Source organism: Dendropsophus ebraccatus, chromosome 10, assembly GCF_027789765.1.
Source record: "Dendropsophus ebraccatus isolate aDenEbr1 chromosome 10, aDenEbr1.pat, whole genome shotgun sequence".
Taxonomy (NCBI): domain Eukaryota; kingdom Metazoa; phylum Chordata; class Amphibia; order Anura; family Hylidae; genus Dendropsophus; species Dendropsophus ebraccatus.
Genome location: NC_091463.1, coordinates 96811199 through 96823105, shown reverse-complemented (window position 1 = coordinate 96823105; position 11907 = coordinate 96811199).

Below are 11907 nucleotides of genomic sequence, written 5' to 3'. Positions count from 1 at the left end.
GGGCGGGGCTGTGACTACCTCTCTATACACATGATATACATTGGGCGGGGCTGTGACTACCTCTCTATACACATGATATACAGGGGGCGGGGCTGTGACTACCTCTCTATACACATGATATACAGGGGGCGGGGCTGTGACTACCTCTCTATACACATGGTATACAGGGGGCGGGGCTGTGACTACCTCTCTATACACATGATATACAGGGGGCGGGGCTGTGACTACCTCTCTATACACATGATATACAGGGGACGGGGCTGTGACTACCTCTCTATATACATGATATACAGGGGGCGGGGCTGTGACTACCTCTCTATACACATGATATACAGGAGGCGGGGCTGTGACTACCTCTCTATATACATGATATACAGGGGGCGGGGCTGTGACTACCTCTCTATACACAGGATATACAGGGGGCGGGGCTGTGACTACCTCTCTATACACAGGATATACAGGGGACGGGGCTGTGACTACCTTTGTATACACACGATATACAGGGGGCGGGGCTGTGACTACCTCTCTATACACAATGATATACAGGGGGCAGGGCTGTGATCATCTACCTATACACATGATATACAGGGGGCGGGGCTGTGACTACCTCTCTATATACATGAGATACAGGGGGCAGGGCTGGGACTACCTCTCTATACACATGATATACAGGGGGCGGGGCTGGGACTACCTCTCTATACACATGATATACAGGGGCAGGGCTGTGACTACCTCTCTATACACATGATATACAGGGGGCGGGGCTGTGACTACCTCATTATACACATGATATACAGGGGGCGGGGCTGTGACTACCTTTCTATACACATGATATACAGGGGGCGGGGCTGTGACTACCTTTCTATACACATGATATACAGGGGGCGGGGCTGTGACTACCTCTCTATACACATGATATACAGGGGGCGGAGCTGTGACTACCTCTCTATACACAGGATATACAGGGGGCGGGGCTGTGACTACCTCTCTATACACATGATATACAGGGGACGGGGCTGTGACTACCTCTCTATACACATGATATACAGGGGGCGGGGCTGTGACTACCTCTCTATACACATGATATACAGGGACGGGGTGTGACTACCTCTCTATACACATGATATACAGGGGGCGGGGGTGTGACTACCTCATTATACACATGATATACAGGGGGCGGGGCTGTGACTACCTTTCTATACACATGATATACAGGGGGCGGGGCTGTGACTACCTCTCTATACACATGATATACAGGGGGCGGGGCTGTGACTACCTCTCTATACACATGATATACAGGGGGCGGGGCTGTGACTACCTCTCTATACACCTAATATACAGGGGGCGGGGCTGTGACTACCTCTCTATACACATGATATACAGGGGGCGGGGCTGTGACTACCTCTCTATACACATGATATACAGGGGGCGGGGCTGTGACTACCTCTCTATACACATGATATACTGCCTGTAATAGACAGGAGGGTTTTAACTGTCTCTGTTATTCAGGCTTCTGTATTATATCGCGGAGTTCTCCTATAGTCAGGAGGGGTATGGGGGGGGGGTCCCCCTGCTTCGTGCTTTATCTTGAGGAGAGACCGTGCTCCCCGCCCCCGCTCACCCACACACTCGCACCAGACTTCCATACATCGCCTGCAGCCTCACTGGGTTTAATGTGATGAATTTATGGAAAGTCACAGCGTGCATGGGGAATTGATGGCGGCTGCTGCGATGAGTCATGGAGGGGGCTGCAGGGACCTCACCATTTACATCTCTGCCTCCATTAACTCTTATATAGGTCACACGTCTATGAGAACAACATCAGGGGAAAGTAATTGTCCGCCATCCTAACCCCACGCAGGCTGGCGCAGACTCCTGATGTTCCCCAGACACAGCCGATGTATACCCCCTCCCCCCGGGAGATATAGAGTTATTACCTCACATTGATAGAATCATTCATGGACTGTGTAGACCTAAAATATATTGCCCCAAGAAACAACCCCTCCCCCATCCAGAGAATCAATGTGGTTTTGGATCAGCGTCAAATGGAGAGCAGAGATCAGCGTAGAGTAATGTGCAGCATCAATCATGTTCCTCTACTACATCAACTGCACATCACCCGGGAAAGCATATCACTCTCTGAAGAAATCAGGACCCGTGTACATCAACTATCAGTCATAGCAAGAGCTGCATAGTGTGACCGCTCTTACAGTAGAGACTCCATAGTGTGACCGCTCTTACAGTATATACACCATAGTGTGACCGCTCTTACAGTATATACTCCATAGTGTGACCGCTCTTACAGTATATACACCATAGTGTGACCGCTCTTACAGTATATACTCCATAGTGTGACCGCTCTTACAGTAGACCCCATAGTGTGACCGCTCTTACAGTAGAGACTCCATAGTGTGATCGCTCTTACAGTATATACACCATAGTGTGACCGCTCTTACAGTAGAGACTCCATAGTGTGACCGCTCTTACAGTATATACCCCATAGTGTGACCGCTCTTACAGTATATACACCATAGTGTGACCGCTCTTACAGTACAGACGCCATAGTGTGACCGCTCTTACAGTATAGACCCCACAGTGTGACCGCTCTTACAGTATATACACCATAGTGTGACCGCTCTTACAGTATATACACCATAGTGTGACCGCTCTTACAGTAGACCCCATAGTGTGACCGCTCTTACAGTATATACACCATAGTGTGACCGCTCTTACAGTATATACACCATAGTGTGACCGCTCTTACAGTATATATACACCATAGTGTGACCGCTCTTACAGTATATGTCCCATAGTGTGACCGCTCTTACAGTATATACACCATAGTGTGACCGCTCTTACAGTATATACTCCATAGTGTGACCGCTCTTACAGTACAGACGTCATAGTGTGACCGCTCTTACAGTATAGACTCCATAGTGTGACCGCTCTTACAGTATATACCCCATAGTGTGACCGCTCTTACAGTATATACCCCATAGTGTGACCGCTCTTACAGTATAGACTCCATAGTGTGACCGCTCTTACAGTATATACACCCCATAGTGTGACCGCTCTTACAGTATATACACCATAGTATGACCGCTCTTACAGTATATATTCCATAGTGTGACCGCTCTTACAGTATATACACCATAGTGTGACCTCTCTTACAGTATATACACCATAGTGTGATCACTCTTATAGTATATACACCATAGTGTGACCGCTCTTACAGTATATACACCATAGTGTGATCGCTCTTATAGTATATACTCCATAGTGTGACCGCTCTTACAGTATATGTCCCATAGTGTGACTGCTCTTACAGTATATACACCATAGTGTGACCGCTCTTACAGTATATACACCATAGTGTGACCGCTCTTACAGTAGACCCCATAGTGTGACCGCTCTTACAGTATATACACCATAGTGTGACCGCTCTTACAGTATATATACACCATAGTGTGACCGCTCTTACAGTATATGTCCCATAGTGTGACCGTTCTTACAGTATAGACTCCATAGTGTGACCGCTCTTACAGTATAGACTCCATAGTGTGACCGCTCTTACAGTATATACACCATAGGGTGACCGCTCTTACAGTATATACACCATAGTGTGACCGCTCTTACAGTATATACCCCATAGTGTGACCGCTCTTACAGTAGAGACTCCACAGTGTGACCGCTCTTACAGTACAGACGCCATAGTGTGACTGCTCTTACAGTATATACCCCATAGTGTGACCGCTCTTACAGTACAGACTCCATAGTGTGACCGCTCTTACAGTATATACACCATAGTATGACCGCTCTTACAGTATATACACCATAGTGTGACCGCTCTTACAGTATAGACTCCATAGTGTGACCGCTCTTACAGTATATACACCATAGTATGACCGCTCTTACAGTATATACACCATAGTGTGACCGCTCTTACAGTATAGACTCCATAGTGTGACCGCTCTTACAGTATATACACCATAGTATGACCGCTCTTACAGTATATACACCACAGTGTGACCGCTCTTACAGTATATACACCATAGTGTGACCGCTCTTACAGTATAGACTCCATAGTGTGACCGCTCTTACAGTATATACACCATAGTGTGACCGCTCTTACATTATATACCCCATAGTGTGACCGCTCTTACAGTAGAGACTCCATAGTGTGACCGCTCTTACAGTATATACCCCATAGTGTGACCGCTCTTACAGTATATACACCATAGTGTGACCGCTCTTACAGTATATACACCATAGTGTGACCGCTCTTACAGTACAGACTCCATAGTGTGACCGCTCTTACAGTATATACTCCATAGTGTGACCGCTCTTACAGTATATACACCATAGTGTGACCGCCCTTACAGTATAGACACCATAGTGTGACCGCTCTTACAGTATAGACTGCATAGTGTGACCGCTCTTACAGTATATACACCATATTGTGACCACTCTTACAGTATATACACCATAGTGTGACCGCTCTTACAGTATATACTCCATAGTGTGACCGCTCTTACAGTATATACACCATAGTGTGACCGCTCTTACAGTATATACACCATAGTGTGACCGCCCTTACTGCAGAGACTCCACAGTGTGACCGCTCTTACAGTATATACACCATAGTGTGACCGCTCTTACAGTATATACACCATAGTGTGACCGCTCTTACAGTAGAGACACCATAGTGTGACCGCTCTTACAGTATATACACCATAGTGTGACCGCTCTTACAGTATAGACTCCATAATGTGACCGCTCTTACAGTATATACCCCATAGTGTGACCGCCCTTACAGCAGAGACTCCATAGTGTGACCGCTCTTACAGTATATACACCATAGTGTGACCGCTCTTACAGTATATACACCATAGTGTGACCGCCCTTACAGCAGAGACTCCACAGTGTGACCGCTCTTACAGTATATACCCCATAGTGTGACCGCTCTTACAGTAGAGACTCCATAGTGTGACCGCTCTTACAGTATATACCCCATAGTGTGACCGCTCTTACAGTATATACACCATAGTGTGACCGCTCTTACAGTACAGACTCCATAGTGTGACCGCTCTTACAGTATATACTCCATAGTGTGACCGCTCTTACAGTATATACTCCATAGTGAGACCGCCCTTACAGTACAGACACCATAGTGTGACCGCTCTTACAGTATAGACTGCATAGTGTGACCGCTCTTACAGTATATACACCATAGTGTGACCACTCTTACAGTATATACACCATAGTGTGACCGCTCTTACAGTACAGACTCCATAGTGTGACCGCTCTTACAGTATATACTCCATAGTGTGACCGCTCTTACAGTATATACTCCATAGTGTGACCGCCCTTACAGTATAGACACCATAGTGTGACCGCTCTTACAGTATAGACTGCATAGTGTGACCGCTCTTACAGTATATACACCATAGTGTGACCGCTCTTACAGTATATACACCATAGTGTGACCGCTCTTACAGTATATACACCATAGTGTGACCGCCCTTACAGCAGAGACTCCATAGTGTGACCGCTCTTACAGTATATACGCCATAGTGTGACCGCTATTACAGTATATACACCATAGTGTGACCGCTCTTACAGTATAGACTCCGTAGTGTGACCGCTCTTACAGTAGAGACTCCACTGTGTGACAGCTCTAACAGTACAGACGCCATAGTGTGACTGCTGTTACAGTATAGACCCCATAGTGTTACTGACTCCATAGTGTGACCACTCTTACAGTATAGACTCCATAGTGTGACCGCTCTTACAGTATAGACCCCATAGTGTGACCACTCTTACAGTATATACTCCATAGTGTGACCGCTCTTACAGTATATACACCATAGTTTGACCGCTCTTACAGTATAGACCCCATAGTGTGACCACTCTTACAGTATATACCCCATAGTGTGACCGCTCTTACAGTATATACACCATAGTTTGACCGCTCTTACAGCACAGACTCCATAGTGTGACCGCTCTTACAGTATATACACCATAGTGTGACCGCTCTTACAGTACATACTCCATAGTGTGACCGCTCTTACAGTATAGACTCCATAGTGTGACCGCTCTTACAGTATAGTCTCCATAGTGTGACCGCTCTTACAGTACAGGCTCCATAGTGTGACCGCTCTTACAGTATATACACCATAGTGTGACCGCTCTTACAGTATAGACTCCATAGTGTGACCGCTCTTACAGTATAGACTCCATAGTGTGACCGCTCTTACAGTATAGACTCCATAGTGTGACCGCTCTTACAGTATATACACCATAGTGTGACCGCTCTTACAGTATAGACTCCATAGTGTGACCGCTCTTACAGTATATACACCATAGTGTGACCGCTCTTACAGTATATACACCATAGTGTGACCGCCCTTACAGCAGAGACTCCACAGTGTGACCGCTCTTACAGTATATACCCCATAGTGTGACCGCTCTTACAGTAGAGACTCCATAGTGTGACCACTCTTACAGTATATACCCCATAGTGTGACCGCTCTTACAGTATATACACCATAGTGTGACCGCTCTTACAGTACAGACTCCATAGTGTGACCGCTCTTACAGTATATACTCCATAGTGTGACTGCTCTTACAGTATATACTCCATAGTGAGACCGCCCTTACAGTACAGACTCCATAGTGTGACCGCCCTTACAGTATAGACACCATAGTGTGACCGCTCTTACAGTATAGACTGCATAGTGTGACCGCTCTTACAGTATATACACCATAGTGTGACCACTCTTACAGTATATACACCATAGTGTGACCGCTCTTACAGTATATACTCCATAGTGTGACCGCTCTTACAGTATATACCCCATAGTGTGACCGCTCTTACAGTATATACACCATAGTGTGACCGCCCTTACAGCAGAGACTCCATAGTGTGACCGCTCTTACAGTATATACACCATAGTGTGACCGCTCTTACAGTACAGGCTCCATAGTGTGACCGCTCTTACAGTATATACGCCATAGTGTGACCGCTATTACAGTATATACACCATAGTGTGACCGCTCTTACAGTATAGACTCCATAGTGTGATCGCTCTTACAGTAGAGACTCCACAGTGTGACAGCTCTTACAGTACAGACGCCATAGTGTGACTGCTGTTACAGTATAGACCCCATAGTGTTACTGACTCCATAGTGTGACCGCTCTTACAGTATAGACTCCATAGTGTGACCGCTCTTACAGTATAGACCCCATAGTGTGACCACTCTTACAGTATATACTCCATAGTGTGACCGCTCTTACAGTATATACACCATAGTTTGACCGCTCTTACAGTATAGACTGCATAGTGTGAGCGCCCTTACAGCACAGACTCCATAGTGTGACCGCTCTTACAGTACAGACTCTATAGTGTGACCGCTCTTACAGTACAGACTCTATAGTGTGACCGCTCTTACAGTATATCCCCAATAGTGTGACCGCTCTTACAGTATATACTCCATAGTGAGACCGCCCTTACAGTACAGACGCCATAGTGTGACCGCTCTTACAGTATATACTCCATAGTGTGACCGCTCTTACAGTACAGACGCCATAGTGTGACCGCTCTTACAGTATATACCCCATAGTGTGACCGCTCTTACAGTAGAGACTCCACAGTGTGACCGCTCTTACAGTACAGACTCCATAGTGTGACTGCTCTTACAGTATATACCCCATAGTGTGACCGCTCTTACAGTAGAGACTCCACAGTGTGACCGCTCTTACAGTACAGACGCCATAGTGTGACTGCTCTTACAGTATATACCCCATAGTGTGACCGCTCTACCAGTATATACACCATAGTGTGACTGCTCTTACAGTAGAGACTCCACAGTGTGACCGCTCTTACAGTACAGACTCCATAGTGTGACCGCTCTTACAGTATATACACTATAGTGTGACCGCTCTTACAGTATATATCGCATAGTGAGACCGCCCTTACAGTATATACTCCATAGTGTGACCGCTCTTACAGTATATACCCCATAGTGTGACCGCTCTTACAGTATATACACCATAGTGTGACCGCTCTTACAGTATATACACCATAGTGTGACCGCCCTTACAGTATATACTCCATAGTGTGACCGCTCTTACAGTATATACCCCATAGTGTGACCGCTCTTACAGTATATACACCATAGTGTGACCGCTCTTACAGTATAGACTCCATAGTGTGACCGCTCTTACAGTATATACCCCATAGTGTGACCGCTCTTACAGTACAGACTCCATAGTGTGACCGCCCTTACAGCAGAGACTCCATACTCCATATCTATTATGCATTGCTAGACACTACCAAGGGAGAAGAGTCGGGGTAATCCTAGCCCACACCGTTTAAAAAGTGCAGGGCAGTATCTTAATACACAGAGGAACCAGCCTGGATAGGATAAAGCTACCAAGAAGGTCTATGTATCCTATCTCAGAGTGCAGGTAAACGGGAAGACTCGGACACTTAGCTTCACCCAGATAACCACGGCTGGGGCTTGTGTCACCCTAGTAGGACAAGTCCCTCAACACTGTAGGGCATAAGGTGGTCAGACTATAGTCTATACACGGGTACAAGTATCACTTCAAGTTCCAGCAGAGCACAATACTACATTGGGTTGGGACTCCCTTGACAAACTCCTCTCCTCTACACTTCTCTACTCTGTTTTCCACTCTTCAAGCACTGCTACAACTACCCCTACTCTACTTTACTCTCTCAAGCATCTCTGCAGTATTTTGTATTATCCAGAGACTGCACAGTAAAGCTGTTATATTTCTATATCACTGGGACTCAGTCATCTCTTCCTCCCCACCAGCACCTAGACACACTAGCCGCACGTACCGATAGTCCGGGTGGGTCAGTTGCCACTCAGGACTACCGTGACAAGAACCCAAGGGACCCATCACAACCCGGCAGGTCACCGACCATTTGGGGAACACAACAGACCGACCACACTAAAAGAGGTACCAACATCACACCTGTGTGCTGGACTGGCGTCATGACAACTACCATCACCGGCCGAGTATGTAAAATATCAGGTCTCCATCAGCAACGAGCGCAGTAGGAAGAGCCAAGAGCCGGCAGGAAGTAAACACAATCCAGACGTCTATGGACGTTAAAGCTAAGATGGCGAGAGCCCTCCTATCTGATCCCTCCGCCACTGTTCCGGCCATTCATCATAAAGGCGATGATTGTATGGAAGCTTCATATTGTAACCTGACAGAAATATGCGTCTCTGAGTTTTATCACCGCCGCCCGTCTCGGCCGCCCTGACACTTATACGGAGTAACAAGCGGCGCTCACGATGCATCTCGCTCACAGCCATCTGTGGTCATGAATATTTCAGGATATTATACAGAAATGAGGATGAAATTGTTCTCCGTTCCAAAAGGAAACAATAACCGAGAAGCCATCGCTGGGAAGTAAACACGTATGGCGAGCAGCGCCGCTGATATATGAGGCATGAAGTAGTAGAGCGAGCAGTAAAGAGACGGCTGCGACCCTTCCGTAACATGGAGGAAGCTCAGAATGAGACTGCACACCGAGCAAGACAGTGTACCGGATGAGACAGCGCACCAGGTGAGACAGCGTACCAGATGAGACAGCATACCAGATGAGACTGCGTATTGGACGAGACAGCATACCGGATGAGACAGCGCACCAGATGAGACAGTGTACTAGATAAGACTGCGTATTGGACGAGACAGCGTACTGGATAACACAATGTACCGTATGCGACAGCGTACTAGATAAGACAATGTACGGGATGAGACAACTTACTGGATGAGACGGCGTACTGGATAATACGATCCAAGCAGTGGAACAGCACTGGTGAGTAATAGTAGTAGTAGATAGAAGAGTCCACACCTCACCAAAGAGGACGCAACCGTCCAGATACAGTCCAATATAAATGCAACGGAGACTGCACTTCAAAAGAAAGCAAACATGTTCATTTGTTCACATTCACATACTACGCCTACTGGATAAGACTACTAGCATACTGGATAAGACAAGGTACCAAATGAGACAGTCTATCAGATGAGACTGCCTACTGGAGGACACTACCAGATGAGAAGGCATACAGGATGAGACGGCATACCAGATGTGACAGTGTACCGGATAAGACAGCGCACTGTATGAGACAGCGTACCGGATGAGACAGCATACCAGATGAGAAGGCTTACCGTGTATCAGTATCAGATGAGACAGTGTACCGGATGAGATGGTAACCACATAAGAAAGCTTACCGGATAAGAAGGTGTAGCACATGTAACAGCTTACTGGATGAGACAGCTTACTGGATAAGAAGGTGTACTAGATAAGACAGTGTTCCAGATAGAAGGTGTACTGGATGAGACAGTGTACCAGATAGAAGGTGTACTGGATGAGAGAGTGTACCAGATAGAAGGTGTACCACATAAGAAGGTGTATCGGATGAGACAGTATACCAGATGAGAAGGTAACCAAATGAGACGGCATACCAGAAAAGAAGGTGTACCGGATGAGACAGCATACTGCGTAAGAAAGTGCACCATATCAGACAGTGTACCAAATAGAAGGTGTGCCGGATGAGACAGTGTACTGGATCAGACAGTGTACCAGATAGAAGGTGTACTGAATGAGACAGCGTACCGGATCAGACAGTGTACCGGATAGAAGGTATACCAGATGAGACAGCATACCGGATAAAAGGTGTACCGTATCAGACAGTGTACTGGATAGAAAGTGTACAGGGTCAGACAGCGTACGGATAGAAAGTGTACCGGATCAGACAGTGTACTGGATGAGACAATGAACCGGATAAAAGGTGTACCAGATCAGACAGTGTACTGAATAGAAAGTGCACAGGAGGAGACATCGTACTGGATAGAAATTGTAACGGATGAGACAACGCACCAGATCTGTGCTGCGCACCTTTAATGCAGAATGGAAAAAGTATAGAAATAACAAACACGCCCAACATATATGAGGGTGTCAGGATGGCTTGTGGTGGATCCTCTTGGATCTTCCTGCTTTGGCACTGGCCAGACTTGGACACATCTTAGGTAGAGTATCTCCGGTCATGGTCCCCACATTAGTCTTCACTAGGCAGCTGGATGCAGCAGAACCTGGACCTGGAGTGTAGACCTGTAACATAGACAATGAAGAAGGGACCAGGACCAGGGACCAAGAATCTAGAACATTGGATGGGAACATGAATAATGGGGTAGAACCCTGGAACATGGACAATGGAGCGGTAACATGGAGAATAGGATGGGAAACGAGCACATGAACAATACGATGGCAACGTGAACAATGTGATGGGGAACAGGACCATGGACAATGCAGCAGGAACATGGAAAATGTAATGGGGACCTAGAACATGGACAGGGAAGGAGCCCAAAACATGGTCACCAGCAGCAGGACTGGAACATTGACAGAACCAATAGGACTGAAACAGCATAAGGACTGGGACATGGGTCACTGGCTGCAGGACTAGAACTTGGTCATTACAGTCACAAACAGTATCAAGACACCATAGACACAAAAAGCGAGACTGGAACCTGATCGCCAGCATCAGGACTAGATCATGGTCATCAGAAGCAGCACTATAAGGTGGGTCACCAACCAGAGGACTGGAACATGGAGACTGAAATGGGAATCAGGAAAATGGAGCAGGACTGCAAGGTGGGCTATAAACTGTAGAACAACAAGTACCAGACTGGAAGAAACATGGACACAGAACTGAAGAACAACCAGTACTAAATGTGGGCAATGCAGAAGCAGGTCAGAACCAGGAGACGTCCTGAAAACAAGTGGCTGGAGGCTTAGTCCTCTTCATACAGAACCTGGATGGAACCAGAACATAGGGAGCACGGTGCTGACCAGGGCCGGCGTCAGC